The 12,593-nt window shown below is 44.1% G+C and overlaps 1 non-coding gene across 1 annotated transcript; it reads left to right on the top strand.

Moving 5' to 3' along the window:
• The first annotated feature begins 1,040 nt into the window (after positions 1–1,040).
• On the top strand, positions 1,041–1,169 carry LOC129691598 (small nucleolar RNA SNORA40). The gene has a single exon (XR_008722506.1). It is a non-coding gene; the product is annotated as a small nucleolar RNA SNORA40 (small nucleolar RNA).
• The last annotated feature ends 11,424 nt before the right edge of the window (positions 1,170–12,593 follow it).

Below are 12,593 nucleotides of genomic sequence, written 5' to 3'. Positions count from 1 at the left end.
TAAATCTTTTCCTCTCCCAAACTGCTTTTCGTCATGGGGTTTATCACATCAGTAGACAGCAAACTTGAACTGTATATGTATATGTTCATGTGTGTGCACGTGTTTGGTTGTGCATGTGGAGACCAGAGATCAACGTCAGCTCTCTTTCTCAATTCTTCAGTTTATTTTAAAATATAAGGTGTGGTGGTTTGAGTGAGAATGGGCCCCATAGGCTCATGTTTGAATGATGAACTTTAGTTAGTGAAAACATTTTAAGAAGGATTAGGAGGTGCGGTATTGTCAGAGGAAGGATGTCACTAAGGCATGGACTTTGAGGTTTCAAAAGCTCACACGAGGCTGAGTTCTGCCCCCGACCCTGCCTCCAACTTGGGGATCAGGATGTAAGCCCTTAGCTACTGCTCTAGTTTCATGAATGATGCCACGTTTCCCAGCATGATCATGGGTCACCTTGTGAAACTGTAAGCAAGCCCCCAATTAAGTGCTTTCTTTTATAAATTGGCTTGGTCCTGATGTTTCTTCACAGTAGTGGAAAAGTAACTAAGAAACAAGGTGTCTCACTGACCTTGGAACTTGGCAATTTGGCTAACCAGCAAGAAAAGTGTCCTCTTGACTCTGTAATGGCTTTTACAAGGATGCAAAAAATGGGTTTTCTTAAAAATGTGTTTTCATATTTGTGTAGCAAGTATTTTACTGACTGTTCATGTCCTCAGCCCTAAATGCCCATATTTCTTAATAAATCAATATTCTTCCAGGAGAGTCTACAGAATCAAAGAATACAGCTATCTAAGATGAGGTCAATTTTCTGCATATTTTATAAACTAATTTTCTTATGGACATGCATTGAGGTGTCCTTAGATCTAGCATTATGTCATCAGTCTACTTTTAGGGAAAATGCTAGACTATGACTAGTTAGCTCATTGCAATTGACTTTGATTGAAATGTTAAGAGAAACAAAAGCAAGAGAAAAAGAAAGCACTGTGAAAGAAATACGCTTTTCTGAGTGAACAGGAAGGTAAAATGAGAACAAGACAAGGCCTTGTGGTGCTTGAGTGTTGTTTTGGTCAAATGGCAGACAAAGTCACAGAGGACAATTGTAGGAATAAATCCTCTTTTATAACCCAGGACTCATTGTTCAGGGTGAGTTTTGATACATATGAAAAAGGAATATGATATATAAAAAAAAAGAATAAAAAGACTCAAAATGATTTGCACCAGCACACAGTACACTTGAGAACAGATGAACAAATTGTTAACCTACACCAGCTAGAAAGGAGGCAAATAGACAGCAAACTGTGGAACTGTGGGACATTTGGACTTAGGGACCTGTTTTGTTCTATAATTCAGTGACATGGAAAAACAGAAAGACTTAAAAGGACTTCAGAGCTCAAACCAAAAGTAGTAGTTGCAATTTATGTGGTTTCCAATTCAACCAAAATACAACAAGACGAACTAACTGGGGGAGACGCATATTTGAGACAGAGGGAATTTTAGCTGGGAGGAACTAAGAACCATGCAATGCTGTTGTGACTGTCAGCTCTGGTGATAATAAAATAGCATTGAAACCGCATTGTATGCCACCGTTCATACGCTGTGTGAATAAGCCCACACTTTTGTTTTTACGTAACACTGTTATAATGACATAGTGAGACCAGGAGGGCAGAATAAACTGACATATGAACATTCTTCCTACTCCTCCCTGCCCCCCCCCGCTCTTCCTTCCCTTTCTTACAAGGAGGTCCTATGGGTGTTCATTTTATTGTTTCTATGAATGTTTAAATTTTCATAACAAAATTTCTTTTCAAAATGACTGGCATATTGCTTTGAAATTTTAATATCCCCTTATTGTATGTAAAAATATTATAACTGTATGCAATTTTAGACCAATAAAATTAAATTATCCAAGGTAGAAGCCAGATTTTATATCATGTTCTTGTCAGAAATAAAGTATCATTGAGTGATTAATAATATCACATTGTTAATCAAGTTATCTGTATACATCTATTCAAATTTATTTTGGCAAATTTTTCTTTAAAAAAGTCACATAATATAAGACAAAACTAGACATTATCATAAAAATAAATTAGCCAAGCTTATTGTATGTATACTTTTAATAGCATTTGGGAGGCACACTGGAGAAAAGGTTTCAAATGTGAGTGTCTGGAAGAAGGGGGATGCTGTTCAAATTACGAAAATTGAAACATAAAACAAACTCTTTGATGGTGGTGGTGTTTTCCTGAGGCAGAGTCACTGTTAGTCCAGACTGGCCTTAAACTCATAATCTCCCACTCTCAGCCTTCTGGGACTCTAAGGTGTGTGTGCCAACATGCCTGCTTGACAGTGGTTACGATAAGTTACTGAGTTCCATTTTAAATATTGATGAGAGGGGCTGGTGGACACCAAGGTGAAAGATGTACAGGAGGTATGTGGGTATGGAGCATCCTTCAGGGTTACTGATTTGGAATCAATGGTTTATGATGGTCTTTGTAATGACATGAGGAGGAAGGAGGTGCAGAGAAGATGAAGTGAATGGTCTGAGACATGAGGGACCATCATGTTCAGGAAAGGATAGAGATAAAGGCATTTTGAGTGTCAAGAAAACCAGACAATACAAGGAAACAAAATTTCTTGGCTGTGAATTCCTCAGCACAGACATGAGATCTTCAAAATGACAGTTTTATGTATTATTTCCTTTTGTTGCTTAATAATAGCTGTGCTTAGAAATGAGAGAGACCTCCTTGGATTGCCTGCAGTTCTCTTCAGTTCTCTTAGTTAGGGTTTTCATTGTTATGATGAAACACCATGACCAAAAGACAATTGGGGAGAAAGAGTTTTTTAGCTTACATTTCCAAATCATAGTCCATCATTGATGGGAGTCAGGACAAGAAATCAAACAGCAGGAACCTGGAGGCAGGAGCTGATGTAGAGACCACTGAGGGAGTGCTGCTTACTGCCTTGCTCAGCCTGCTTTCTTATAGGACACCGAACCCTACCCACATGCCTGGGCCCACCTCCATTAATCACTAATTAAGAAGATGCCCTACAGGCTGGCCTACACCCTGATCTTAAGGAGGCATTTCTTAACTGAGACTCCCTCCTCTCATATGTCTCTAGCTTGTGTCAAGTTGACATAAAAGTGGTCAGTACAGGTGTATACAGAAAATAGTGAGTGTATACATTCTGCCTCAGTGAGGCTACTATGATGGTTAATATTGTCAGCTTGGCCAGACCTACAATCGCCTGACAGATAAGCCTCCAGGCACACCTGTAAGCTTTCTCTTGTGTAGCTCGGCCTCTGTACCAGCCTGTGGGGGGCTATTTGGCTTAGGCTAATTGGGATGGTCCACCCAAATTGTGGGTGACATAATTCCATGACATAATTCCTTGACAGAATTCCATGACATAATTCCTAAACTGACTGCAAAGGAGAAAGTGAACTGATTCAGCCAAGGTGACAACCAAGACTGGCTATCACAGCTGGTGTTCTAGTTTGCTTTCTGTTGCTGTGATAAAGATTAAGACCAAAATGAACATGGAGAAAAAGGGTTTATTTCATTTTACAGTTCATCACTAAGAGAAAGTAGGGAAGGACCTCCAGCAAGAACCTGGAGGCAGAAACTGAAGCAGAGATCAAGGAGAAATGTGCTTACTGGCTTGCTCCGCTTTCTTTCCTTTTAAGATTTATTTATTTATAGAGCATTCTGCCTGCATGTATGGCTGAATGCCAGAAGAGGGCACCAGATCTCATTATAATGGTGGCTGCTGGGAATTGAATTTGGGACCTTTGGAAGAACAGTCAGTGCTCTTAACCTCTAAATCATCTCTCTCCAGCCACCGCTCTGCTTTCTTATACAAGCCAGGACCACCTGCCCAGGGTTGGTGTCACCTACAGGTTGGGCCCTCCCACACCAATCATCAATCCAGAAAATTCCCTGTGGGACATGGCCATAGGCCAGTCTAATGGAGGCTCTCTCTCTCTTTCTCTCTCTTTCTCAATTGAGGTTCACTCTTCTAAGGTGACTTTAGATTATGTCAAATTGACAAAAACCTTAACCAGGACATCTGGGGAAAATGTAAGATAACTCAGAATGGAGACAATGGATTGAGAAAGGAAGAAGAGGTGCTAGGGACCAGAGGTCACGAAGGAGGAAAGCAAGGCAGGCACAGCAGAAGAGGAGGCTGTGGTGTAAGAAGGGCGTTTTCTCTCTCCTGAGCAGTTTGGCCACTAAGTAGGCCTTGCTAATGACTTCCTGGAGATGTGTCCCAAAGGCAAATATAAAACAGGAAATAAAAACATGTTAAAAAAGGTCCTTATAATAGAAGGAAAGAAGTGATTAAAAATGTCATTGTTATGGTTTCTACAAGCCCCAACTGGAGCCTTGAGCCAGCCAGCCCGCACCTCCCCATAAGCTTTCCCCTGCAACTCCAGGCGGGAGGTGGCTGTTGGTGTCACAGCTCAATGCAACAATCACCTAAACAGATCATATTATTAGTGTCATGAAAGACCATGCAGTTCAGTGGTTCTCAATCTTCTTCATCCTGCTACCCCTTAACACAGTTCCTCATGTTGTGGTGACCCCTATCCATAAAATTATTTTGTTGCTACTTAGTAACTGTAATTTTCCTACTGTTATGAATTGTAATGTAAATATCTGATATGCAGATGGTCTTAGGTGACCCCTGTGAAAGGGTTCCTTGACCTCCCCCAAAGGTTGAGAACCACTAATGTAGTCAAAGCTGGGACTGACCCTCTTGCATGGTTCACTCAGAGTGAAGGCTATCTGCAGAACTGTAAGGTCTCCTGTTCCACACAATGTAACATGGACCTCCTGCTTCCCTCATGAGCACCAACCATGAGAGAAGAAACAGGAAGCAAGGACAGTGGCTGTTTTGTTTGGGTGTTCAGTGGACAATGGGCCCCCATGTCTCCAGCAGTTTGTACTGTGTTTCGGTAGGCAAATGAAAGGACTCCCCAATTCTAGTTGGTGTGATCTGTCCACAAGATGATACTCTGGTTTGGAGCTCAGTGTGTGGAAGATGTTTGGGGTGCATCATGTATAGTGTGAAGCCATGCACACTGGACACTGTTAAATATCTCTGGAGCTGGGTTGCTGCTGGGCTTGCTCATGACATTTGCAAATGAATGCTGTCACACAAGGTAAGTGACTCGGCAGAACTCTGTCTTGTGTTGGGAAGTGAATATGCTTGAGCATGAGATCCAGAAGCTCAGTAGGACCCTTAAGAAGGCTCCTAGAGCTCCTCCCTCCCCTCCTCTCCATTCTTCAGCCTGCACTATCAAGCAAAGGGTCTAACTCACTCCCCAGCACAGGGCTAACCATGGTAAACAAAGGAGCATGTAGTCAGCTTGCACAGGACAAGCCTAGGTCTTTCCCCTCTGCCATGCTAGTCCATCCCTTCCTCTGACCCTCTGAAAAATAGTACCTATCCCAGTGGAATTCAACCTGTGGGTTGTGACCCTTTTGTGGGGTAGAACGACCCTTTCACAGGGGTCACCTAAGACCATTGGAAAACACAGATATTTACATTATGATTATAATTTACAACCGTAGCAAAGTTTAGACTTATAAAGTAGCAACAAAAAATAATTTTATGGTTGGGAGGCACCACAACATGAGGACTTGTATTAAAAGGTCTCAACATTAGGAAGGTTGAGAACCACTGGAGTATCCCTTGAAAACTCTGTGTGGAGCCTCTGCCATTCCTTGTATTCATTTGCTTTTGGAACTCTTTGAAAGCTCACTTCCTGCATAATGCCTCCCTGTTGGAAAAGAGGCAGTGAACTTGTCTTCCCTTTTTGAAGCAGCTCCCCCCAACCCCCTCAGTCCAAACCTTTAGCAGCACTGACATGTTCAGGGTCTAGGATGCCCACAGATGGAGGTTTCAAGGTTTGCCTTGGGAAGACAATGCTGCTTCCCCACTCCTACCACCAACACAACAAACATCAAACTGTGGCTTCCACTCTACAATTTAGCTAGGAAAATGCAACATACTTTTGTAACCACCACCACCACCACCTTCTTCTTCTTCTTCTTCTTCTTCTTCTTCTTCTTCTTCTTCTTCTTCCTTCTCCTTCTCCATCTCCTTCTTTTTGTTTTCAAGTTTCTTACAAATAGGAAATCTTCTCCCCCTGTGAGGCAGACAAAAGAAAGTGTACCTCTCACACCCTGCCCTCTTGCTGTGGGCCTTTCATTACCTAGTTCATTCTCCCACTCTCATTGACTTCTCTTCTAAAATTTATTTTGACTACTTTATTAGCTAACAATTACCCAAGCAAGAAAAAAAGGGGGGGGAGGGGGAGACAGCTCTTCATTATTTTGTCATTTTTTTAAGAATCAAGTGTTTTGAAAGTGCTTAAGAGGGACTGCTAAATACTATTTCACCAATTTTGTTGTGAATGATTTCATCCAGTAGCTTCCTGTGTGTGTCTGAGTTGTGATAGGCCCTTTCCTCTTTCTTCAGAAAACCAAGTTTGATGCTTACTTATCTTGCTAAAAAGAATTATTTTAAAAGGTGACTATAAAAGTTTGATGTCCCTTACTTTCCCACCCCTGCTCCCCCTTTTGCAAGAACCAAATGAGTTGGTCTATTTTTTGAGAAAGCGTCTAAGTAACTTTGGCTTGCTGGGAACATGCTTTGTAGACCCATGTTTCAGACTCATGGAGAGCCACTGCCTCTGCCTCTTGAGCGCTGGGATTAAGGGAAAAGCACCACTTGAGTTTGTGTTGTTTTTGTCTTGAGTAGTTTACTCTTTTTCTTGTTATGAAACAAAAAGGAGACACAAAAACGGAGGTGGGTGGGTGGGAGACCTAGGCAGAACTAGATTCAAATCTTGGCTATCGGTGTGAACTTAGACAAGTTAAAATGCTTAAAGTATCCCTCACTAACTGGAGAGTCCCCAGCAAAGAGATGGAAGATTCAATGAGGAAAAGTCCTGGAAGTGCCTTCCCTTGCACTGAGAGGGTTCCTCCCATTGATGTAACTGTTTACCTTCATTTCTAAATCTTTGGGGGATGAAGTGTAAAACCACTAGTCTGAATTGGTGCAGAATGAATAAACTCATGAAAAAAGTAAAGGCACTCGGCTCACAGCGAGCAACAGTGTCTGTTGTTCTCAGCAGGGGAATTTGGCAGTGAAAGTTCAGAAGCAGGTATTTAGAGGTGCTTTGTTCTTTCACGGGGAATTTCTTTTTCTTTCCTTTTCTTGCCCCAACAAGAGGTTATAGTCATATATTTACATATCACTCTGGGTAAGCTGGGACCATGGAAAGACCAGGTTCTTGTAATATGGCAACTGAGTTCTGCCAGACCCTGAGGGGAGCTAGTGTCTTCTCTGCACCTTTGTTTACGGAGCCCTGACTCGCCATTACGCTGCGCACACGTTTGCATCTAAATTAAACGCACTGTGAATTTGAGACACCTGACCAGCAACAGAGAAAGGAGCCCCCAAACAGACCACCTGTTGAGTGTGCCAGGCACCTCTGCAGGCCTCTCACAGGCGCTCCTGATTCAATTCTTGCAACCAATTTACCAAAGGTTAGAGCAAGGTGTTGGCACCTGAAGCTAATGACTGTTAAGGGCTGGCTGCCTTGTTCGGAAGCCCAGAACCTTGTGTTTGTCTTGAAGACTTCATCCCCGCAGCTGATAAGCTCCAGGCCCCGGGACACATGGATTCGCTCATGGGCAGGTACCGTGACGACGCCCCCGCTTCCGGCAGAAAGGGGAACAGTTAAGCGGCCCAAGCTTGTACGCTAGCAAAGAGCGGGGTAGGATCTACACCCAGATGGCCTGACCCTGAAGGTGATCTAAGCTCCAAGACCGAAGTAATAGGGAGGCGGTCCCGGACGGCGAGGCCAGCAGGGCTACTCCGCGCTGTCTTTCCCTCCCCACTTTCGCGGGCCAAGCTAGGGGCCCGCTCCACCGCGCACCCCGTGGGGACTCTGCGGAGACGAGGGCACGACCGCGGCTGTGGCGCGAGGGGCTGCAGGAGCCGCGCATCGCCCGCAGAGCCAGCGCGGGCTCCGCTCCCTTGTGTGCACCGCACTTTTTCCGCCTTGCTCCGGGTCTCCGCGGGGTGGGGACCCGCGCTGACCACTCTCTCCAGTCCCCTCCATGAGTGAGAACCTCGAAGTCCCCGAGTGGCGGGTCCCCTAGGGGACTGAGTTGATGGGAAGAAAGTGTCTAAGGGACATCGGGGAAGTCCCCCCACCGCACACTTCGGAAGAACAGGGAGAGCGGCGCGGTGGGGGTTGCAATGCTCCCCGCAGCGGTGGCGACCTTGGTTGTGTGGCCTCTGTGCAGGTGTTTCAGCATAGGGACCCTCGAATGGGAACGCGCTCCCCGGGTGTCAGTTTCGTTTACCCAGTGTGCAGAGGTGGGGCAGGAGCTGAAGTGACGGTATTGAGCATCTGCCTGGCCCAGCGGAGGGCAAGTAGCCGGAACTGACGGAACTGACGCCTGTGTGTTCAGCAGAATAAGGGCACCACCGAGAGCGTCTGTGTTAGGACCGTTGGGCCCACACCACATGCCGGTTGGTAGAAGCTCCTCTGTAGGGTCTTTCTGATCTAACATGTGGTGTGGCTGGGGATATACTTTAAGCACAATTGCTTTCTCATCTGCAAAGTGGCCCTAAGAACTTATTTTAGAGGTGAAATAGAACTTATTTTAGGTGTGAAAAGGGGAATCAGAATGAAAATAAACTGGTTGCTGCGCTTTGTGGCACACAAGCCACACAAGTGCTTTATTCTCAGCACTCAATGAGGCAGAGGCAAGCAGATCCTGTGAGTTCGAAGCCAGCCTGGTCAACAGGGAAGCCCTGTCTCAAAAAACAAACACCACCACCAGCAAATAAATAAATAAAAAATAAACTGATGTGACATACACAACGCTTTGAACCAAAGGAAAGGAGTGTGGTGAATCCCTTGCCATTACCAGAGGAAGGAGAGGAGGGTCGGCTTTAAGTGATCAGGCCTTCAAGAGTGTTGGGAGTCATCTGTCATTTGGAAAATCATTTCACCAAGATGGAAGCGAGCTGTGAAGGACAGTTTGTACGAATGTAACGTGCATATTTCCTCTTCTCAAGAACCGAGGGCTTTCTCTAACTTTAGCCAAATCAAAAGCCAACCATCACCTAAGAGCCCTGCCCTGTGGTAACCCCAGCCTGTCTGAAAGCCACATGTTTTCCAGTTAACTGTGCATTTCTGGTCTACCATTCAAAGCACCTGTGCTGAGGACCTTCATGTTCCCAGCCTTCTGCGAATCCAAAGATGAATACAATGCCGGAGCTTTTTCTCTCTTTAGCTCTCTAAATCCAGTGAAGAGCCTAATGTGCACCAGGACACAAAATAACAGTAAACAAGTTGTGATGATGATAAAGGTACACAGAGAACAAAGGGCTGTGAGGCCCTGATAGGGGAGCAGCTGCCTGGGCCTGGGGTGGGGGAGGAAGGGGAGGGAAAGGGGAGGCATCCACAGCAACCCCAGCATGCTGAGGAAGTAGCTGTGTTAGAAGCTATACATAAGGTTTAGATTTCTTTTTCACCCCTTGCCCCATCTGATAAAATTCAAGTGTAATCATATATGGATCATCTAAAATGGAAATGATTTTTAGTTTCAGAATGACACTTTAAAAATTCTACTAGACATTCTGTCATTTCATCTTTGATGTATTTAAAATTAACCCAAGGAAGGGGCTTTTTCTGAATTAAAATGTTCCCTTCATTCTTACTATTTATATACACTTAAAATCATATTTAGGCAAGGGGCTAGGAAGATGGCCCAGCAGTTAAGAGTGCTTGTTGCTCTCCCAGAGGACCCAGGTTTGGTTCCCAGGACCAGATCATTTCTAGCCATTGCTGCAGCTTCAGGGACCTGACACTCTCTTCTGGCCTCTCAGCTTCCATCTGGACATATGCACAGACATTCACACAGGCACACACCTACACATAAGTAATTCATACTTTAAAAAGAATATTTATATATTTATATACATTATTTTAGATATTTGGATACACAGTTTCTTGGGTTAAGTAGAGAAGATTGGAATGACAATAGAGGAAGGGGCACAGAAGAAAAACAGCAAGAGAAATTTAAAGGGGATACAGAAAAAATGGGGGGGAGATTTAGACAGTACTGAAGAGAGAAGTGGGGGGGAGCTAGAAATGAGTGAATCGGACGTCGCTGCCACTTGTCTCTGGGAAGATTGTCTTCTAAATCTTCCTTGCTGTGGAGTGTAGACCATCAGCTTCAGAAGTTACTTCAGAACACATACAGAGAGGCAATCTAAAGAGACAGTATAAAAAGGTGGTTAGACATGGGCTAACTAGCCCCAGGTTGGAATAACTGACTGCCTTGTGTGACCTTGGACAAGTCCCTAGTCAAATGTATTAGCTTCCCTGTGAGATGCTGGGGTTCTGGAGGTACCTCCTGTGTCAAGGCTGCTGCTCCTGACCTTGGCTGGTCTTCCAGGACCCCACGACCCCAGGACCCCGGGGGAAGATCTGTGACCCCAACAGACGGCTCTGTGCAGAGGATGACCCTATTGTTCCGTCATATCGGCTGATGAAGCCTGGTGTTGTAGGAGCACAGCAGAAATGACAGTGCATGTCCTTTCAGGTTCAGTCCTGTGTGTTTGTCAACTCGGCTGTGGCTGATTCTACCCTGGCAGTGGAAGCTTGCCCTAGAGTTAAGAGGAGTGAAAGCTGCAAGTGAGTATCTGTTACAATTCACACTGCCACCTGCTACCTCACCACATCTCATTGCTGATGTCTTTGAAAACTGCATTTTTATTTCTAGGCTGATGGGTGTGAGTTAATTCCTTCTAGGGCAGAGACACTGGAAAAGCTTTAAAGGGAGTCATTCATGGAAAGGGAACTCATCTTCCCACTTTGCAGTAGCATACTCTGATATTATTAGGAAGAGCTACTTCCTGCTCATCAACTTACAGCTTTCCTCTGGGGCCAGAAGTCATGTTTTCTGTCACATCTCCTTTCACGTAAGTGAAGAGAAGTGCAAGAGAGGACTATGAATCTTTACAGGACTTATGGATGTGGGTCATATCTGATTTATGATGGTAAATTAGGATGGAAAACTAACAACAATAATCTCTACACTGAAAAGCAAGATTATGGAAAAGCATTAATGAAGATTATCCTGTGAGTAGATTCTGTTTGAGAGATGTTTGTTCCTGTTTGTTTGTTTTGGAAGGTGCATGCTTAATACCTATATCACACACACACACACACACACACACACACACACACACACACACACACAATTTTTTTTCAAGGCAGGGTTTCTCTTCTTTAACCTCAGCTGCCCTAGACTCACTTTGTAGATCAGGCTAGTCTAGAATTCACAAAAATCTGCCTGCCTCTGCCTCCCTAAGTGCTGGGATTACAGGCATGCTCCACTGTGCCTGGCTCTATATAGCGCTTTTATATTTATGTTCTTTTTAAGATTTATTTATTTATTTTAAATGATGTGTATCTGTGTATGAATACACATGCCCAAGTGAGTGCAGGTACCACAGAGTTTAGAAGAAGGCATCAGATTCTTGGAGGTGAAGTTGCAGGTGGTTGTAAATAAAACAGAGGAGGAGGAGGGGCAGGAGGAATCAAAGTACTAGTAGCCAGAGGTCTCCTCCCCAAGTAGCCCCAGATTTCCCCAACTATCATGCAGATTTCCGTGTTGGGCAGCTTCAGGGATGGGAAACTGTTAATAGTAGAATTTACCAGCCAGTAACAGAGCTCTCATAAATTCACAGCTAGTGTTGGAAGAATCAGGGACTGACTGTGGCAGGAGGCAGCTATTCATTTAGTATGCTTTGATAATCTGTTAAAATACCATGAAAAGTTCCAGGTAGGGTTACATAAAGGCTGTGAAATCAAAGTTAAATATTCCTAATACAAAAGCCTGGAATGCGAAATGCTTCAAAATTTCAAGGGCTTACATGATGACACAAGTTGAAAATCTCATACCTGAACTCATGTGGCAAGTCATACTCAAAGTGCTGCTGCACCAAACATAACAGGTATATAAACATAACTTCTGGGGTGAGTCAGATGTCCACAGGATGCAATGGATTTCGTGTTAAGACATCGGTCTCCTCGCGCACATAACTCTTCTTTTCTAGATGTGAGTCTTCCAAAACAAAATCCAAACCATTTCAGATCCCTACTCCTAACAAGAGATACCCAAGACATATTTAGAAAAACATAAGTCATCTTTTTTCTGTGATAGGAAAGGGAAAACCACAGGGTCCCTAGGGAAGGAAACTAGAGGGAAAGCATGCTGAGAGGACTTTGACAGGGACCTTTGTTAAGAGGCCTCAATTGACACAAGACGCTCTCCTTAGTTGGTGAGAAACTTTAGCAGACATGTGGGTTATAGTCACACTCGGAAGATATGTGCATATCCCATTTTCAGAATATTAATGTATGCCAGAAATATGGAGATGCCTGCCAGGCCTGCATATAGCTGGCTGGGCATTTTAGGCAATGAAAGCAAGCAAGGGTCCTATGGTCTTCAGGGGTACTGGGTAAAATCTTAGGAGTCTGAGGATGCCCTGATTGATTTACC

This window comes from Psammomys obesus, unplaced genomic scaffold (genome assembly GCF_907164565.1).
Source record: "Psammomys obesus unplaced genomic scaffold, mPsaObe1.curated_primary_1811, whole genome shotgun sequence".
Lineage (NCBI taxonomy): Eukaryota > Metazoa > Chordata > Mammalia > Rodentia > Muridae > Psammomys > Psammomys obesus.
Note: the sequence above shows the minus strand (reverse complement) of the source record. Positions and strands in the feature narration are given on the sequence as shown.